The sequence below is a fragment of the Coffea arabica genome, chromosome 11c, assembly GCF_036785885.1.
Source record: "Coffea arabica cultivar ET-39 chromosome 11c, Coffea Arabica ET-39 HiFi, whole genome shotgun sequence".
Classification (NCBI taxonomy): domain Eukaryota; kingdom Viridiplantae; phylum Streptophyta; class Magnoliopsida; order Gentianales; family Rubiaceae; genus Coffea; species Coffea arabica.
Window position 1 is genome coordinate 37,664,491 of NC_092330.1, and position 5,608 is coordinate 37,670,098.

Sequence of the window (5,608 nt, forward strand, 5' to 3'; positions counted from 1 at the left end):
TTTGACTTTTAAAATGACAAATATGCCCTTTATTAACGAGTTCTAACGAGTTATTCGGATATCAAATGAGCTGAGCTTACTTGGCTCGTTAACTAAACGAGCACATTTCTAGCTCGAGCTCGGCTCATTTACCGCAACTAACGAGCCGAGCTTGAGCCTTATCGAACTGAGCTCTAACGAGCTTTTGAACTACTTGTGAAGTTTAACAGCTCTACTTACTCCTCATTTTATTTGATTTAATCTCACAACCTTAATATTTCGTAAAGCAATACCTCAATATTCTTTTCTATCGTTTAATAATACTTTTTTTAAAATTTCACTTCCTTTAAATTCTTTTATCATTTGAAACGAACAGAATATTCTCATCTCTCACTGCTATTACAGCCACTTTATTTCCAAAAAAAAAAAGATACATTGGTGCAGTTAGAGATAGATGAGAGGTAATTTTGTCTTTTCACATTATAAAAAGAGTTTCAAAGGAGCGCATTTAGCAAGTTCGTGTGAATTAGACTCAAATTTCCTACAATTGATCAATTGCATAGTGCAAATTATAACCCAAATGATTTTTCTTCTTTTGAAACGATGATATAACTTGAATTAGGAAGCATAGAATTATTTGTGAGACAAAAGTTTTAATGAGTGACATAATTTATTATAGTTTTGCACGTTACCACATCTGTATTGATAGTATCTATATTATCTACTGTAATTCACACGGGTGATTGCGAGAGCCTGGGATTCGTGTGAATGCCAATATCAGCTTCCCTGGATTAATTCTACTTTGTATCCATCAACTTTTAAGTTAGAGGAAATTGTTTATTATTCCTTGTGAATGCTAATATACCTCGAAGAAAAAGAACAAAAATGTAAATGATGCCATTGCTGGTAGGTCACTCTGCAATGGGGTAAGAGGCCGCGTAAACATGACTGACTAGTTGAACACTTTTGGTTGAGCTGATCACAACTTTGTTCCCAATTATAAACAACAAAGTCTTCAAACCCTGGCCAACATACACGTTTAGACAATTAATTTGTGACAAAAAGATGCTCTACAATGCATGTGAAATGATAGAGATGTATTTGGGTCTATGCGAGCAGCATTTTATGTGTCGTAGGAATAATATGGCACTTTTTTTTTTTTTTGAAGCAAATAATATGGCACATTAATCTTTTCAAAAGTTTAAAATTACTATCTGCTTGTCTCCGGGGGCTGCATGCGTGAAGGATATCATGTGAGATGATCAAAAAGGTGGAAAGCTATTAGAACATTCGATGTTTCGTAGGAAATATCGAGGAAAGTGGCTCTGTTTAGATTGGATTATTTTTCATAAATAATGTTACAGTAATAGAATGACTCCAAAAAACACTCTAAGTTGTTAAATACACGTAATTAAAAAACAAAAACCAAAATCCTACCCTTTTTCTCTTCTTTCACCCACCACCTACTACCACCACCACTGTCCTCTCCCCTCTCATCTCTTCTCTTTTCTATTTTCCCCTTCCTCCCCCTCCTCCTCCCTTTCTTCCTCTCTCTTTTCCCCTTTTTCGCTGGTCATGGGCTGCGACCAGAAAAGGGAGAGGGGTTACGGAAAAGGAGGTGAGAGAACGAAGAGAGGAGAAAAGGGAGGAGGAAGAGGAAAAAGGGGAGGAAAACGTCGAGGGAGGAAAGAGGAGGAGGGAGGGAGGGGGAGGAGTGGTGGCGGTGATGGGTAATGGTGATGATGGGTGGTGATGAAGTTTTCTAAATTTTTAAAAAACATCCCACTAAAATTTTAATTTTTAAAAATACCTCAAAATATATTCTCAATAATACCTTCTAAAAACATCTAATCATTTGCAGTAAAATTTTTTCATATACATCATTATAGTAAAGTTATTGAAAAACACCCCAGACAATAGGTAAATCCACCCCTTACTTGGGAATGTAGGGGTGGTCTTAGGAAAGAACCCTATTTTGGTAGGTTTCATGGTATTTCTTTTTGCATCAAACTATTTTTTTTTTTTGAGAAAAGTATAAATAATTTTGGAGGTGTGATAATTGTACAATATTGAGCGCATGCATATTAAGAACAAAAAGAAATTAAAAATAAAAAAATAAATTAAATTAAAGAAAATGAAAGGGAAAATTCCAATGTTTTGTCGATAAGTCTTGTTGTACTGATTAAAATTGAGATTTCAAAGAACTATGAATTTCTCCTCCTATTATTTATGGGTTACTTTAGTATTATCGAATTGTAATTCTCATCATATATGACTTAAATTGTTGATTGTATTACTCCTATTATTATGAGTTTCTCTCATAATCTTACAACAAAAATGGAAAAAAAATGCAGTATTCCCAAAATGGCCGAAGCTTTCCGGAGCATCAGTCTTGTAAGCTGAAGGTGTATAGTTCAAGCCCGCACTCATTGTTGAAATCATTATTGGTATGATCAGAAATTCAGAAGCAGTTAAATTACCAACCAAAACTGTTTTCGGAAATATTAGGTTGGTGATTATGACAACGAAAGCAGCCGACCTTAGCTCAGTTGGTAGAGCGGAGGACTGTAGTTGTTACATAGCAATCCTTAGGTCGCTGGTTCGAATCCGGCAGGTCGGATTTTGCTTTTTCCACTACCAAATTTTCATGACTTATGACTTCATCCGCTCATCAAGAATGAAAGAAAAAGAAAAAATTGGCTCTCGGAGAGAAGTAGTAAGATTGGTTCCAGTTTTAGGTTGATCCAAACCACAAAGATAGCAACACAAAAGTTAAGAATTGTGTCTCAAATTACCTTCCTTGATATATGTCAATCCAGAATTTTTGGACATATTCTTGGGAACTAAGAAAAAGGGGCCAGAATAGAGAACCAGAAAATGGAATCAACAAGAAATTCCAGGTAATGGCCATATTTTTATATGAATAGAAAGGAAAATAAAAATCGTATAAACCCACATGCAAGTATGGCCCCCATAGGTTGTGATAGGTTGATAAATTGTACCACTTCCAATAGGGAAAAAAGTTCCAACAACACTCCCAACTTTTGTTCAAGTAAATTTTTAGTCCTTCAATAATTAGAAGTAAACATGTTGCCCCCAATCTATTGAAAGTGCCAAATATTCGTCCTTCTGTCAATTTCAGCAGTTAAGAATGACGGAGAACAACATCACGCATAATCATGAGGAATTAATAAGGGCATTCTCGTCCACTCACGAGAATTCATCGAGTGAAAGGCTGTAAGAAAAATCCTAATTGAAGAAGCATTTTACAGCCCCTTTTCTTTACTTCAAACATGGAAGAAATTTACTTCCCATGTCTAAATCTCTCGGACAAGAAAATTGAACAGTGTTCAAGATCAGCAAGCATCATCATATCCCTTTTCCCCTTTCTATTATTTGAGTTGTTTATTACCCCCTTCACCTTTGCTTTCTTGCTCCCTCTTCCTCCATTAAGCCTCATCATATCTCTTCAAGTCTAAAACATAAAAAATAAATAAATTGTCAAACAAAGGATTTGTTTTTTCCTTTTTTTGGGTTTCTTTCCAGGTACAAAGCTACAAGTTTGGAATTTGAGCAACAAAGGAGGTAACTTTCTTGGAATTTCATATCCATTAGATAGAAGATTGGTTCTTGATCCAAAAAGAGAAGTGGGTTTTTCTAGGTTTTCAATCTTTTGGTGTTATAAGCTTGAAATATTTGTTTAGGAGGTATAAAAAATGGCTTGTTGTTTGAAGACTCGTTTGTGTGCTTTTGGTTCAAGTGATATACCCTTCTTGGTCGTAAAGCCAAGGGGTCTTTAGGGGTTTCTTCATTTGTTGGGGCTCTCCAGTTTTCAGATTTAAAATTAAATAATTTCATAAGGAAACGAATGGATTATTCAGTCCAAATTCAACTACTTTTTATGTTAAGGTATGAATCATGTTCCTGACCATTTTTTTAATTTTTTTTACTTTAAATATTTATGTGTGGCTTCAAAGTTACATACTTTGCTAAAATTTTTGATGGAGGGCTAAAAGTTCATCCAGGCAAAAGTTGGAGGGTCAATGGAACTTTTCCCCCTTCCAATAATATGCTATGCATTTGTCCCCAGTAGCAAAAATCTATGATTAAATGACAAGCGGTTTTATAGATTAGTGTTTTGGGTCTTCATCAAATTCTGCCTGTGAAGTCGCACTTTGATCAAGATTTGTAAGTTATAGTGAATAACCATTTTTCATTTCAGCTATTCAATCCTTTCTGAACAAATTCGAAGGCTAATCATAAATTGCTTATAACATTGCAATATTTAGGTTAATGCTTAACTTTCCAAAATGATCAAAAATTTCAGAAAAATATAAAAAAGTAAAAACAAATTTGAAAGAATTAGTAACTATATTAATAGTGATAGAAAGGTATTCAGAAAAAAATAATTAGTAATAATGATAAATGATAATTGGTAGTAATGATAAAATGATAATTGAGAGGGTGGCCCAGGATTACAAACGAATAGAGTCGAGTTGAGTTTCGACTCAATTTTACCATTGAACTTGAGCTCAATGAGCTGTTAACATAAAGTTCGAGTTCGAACTCGACCTCAAATTTGAGTCGAGTCGAACTTGAGCTCGAGCCTATTTGAGTTTAAAAATAAAAAAATATTATATTTTATTTTTTAAAAAATAAATAAAATAGTAATTTTTTAATATATAATAAAATTTTAGAAATATATATAATTCACTATATATATATATATAATCGAACAACTCGCGAGCTAATGACATAAGTTTTTCTATGCTCGAACTCGAGTTCGAACTCGACTTTGAGTTCGATGCTGATCAAAGTTGAGCCAAATTTTAACTGAACTAACTTGCAAGCAATTTGACTCATTTGTAGTTCCAGGTGATCCTTACCACACCACGTACATTTTCTCCTCACAATCTGATTTCTGGATTATAATCATAAAGTAGGCCAGTAGACTGAGGGAAGCCTTCAATAGAGTGGGGCGCACCGACTACATCTCCTAGCAGATGGTTTTGTTTTGGATCAGGACTTAAAAAAGTACCTGGACACTACTTTTCCCACCATGTGGGCCGGATTGTGCCAGAACTCATCGAATTGATGTAACCCGATGGCGAAGTCTCTGTGGATTATGTGCCCCGTAGTCCAAAACCCACCATGTTCGACAGTCTCACTGGATCATGCCTAAGAATGTCGTCAACCTAGTAGCCCAAGTAATGAAAAAAAAAAAATTGACTGGAAATTAGACATATTTAAAGTTTGCAGTCTCCCTCGAACTTTAGAACAGAGCTATACATACATCAAGAAAATAGAAGAGGGTGTAAGGTCACAATGATTTGTCCTTTGACTAATCTGATGAAAAGGGTGCCACGTTCGAGAGAGAATTGGAACTTCAGATTGGAATGGAATCTTGATAAGAAAATTTTTGCAGTTTTTTCATGGGATGTGATGTAATGTCTTTTTTATTTGCTGTATACTCGGAGTTGTAATCTATTTAGTTTTGTTTTGGACCCCTTTGATGATGCATAAGTGCAGGAAATGTTGCTTGTGATCGTCTCTTTTATTTATTATTAAAAGTTGAGTTAATCTTTTATAAACCGATACTATTTACACTATCTCCGCTAGATATACAATA

At 34.6% G+C, this 5,608-nt stretch overlaps 1 non-coding gene across 1 annotated transcript; it reads left to right on the forward strand.

Annotated features, from left to right (window-relative positions):
- Positions 1–2,513: 2,513 nt before the first annotated feature.
- TRNAY-GUA (transfer RNA tyrosine (anticodon GUA)) lies at positions 2,514–2,599 on the forward strand. The gene is given in 2 exon segments: positions 2,514–2,550; positions 2,564–2,599. It is a non-coding gene; the product is annotated as a tRNA-Tyr (tRNA).
- Positions 2,600–5,608: the final 3,009 nt, after the last annotated feature.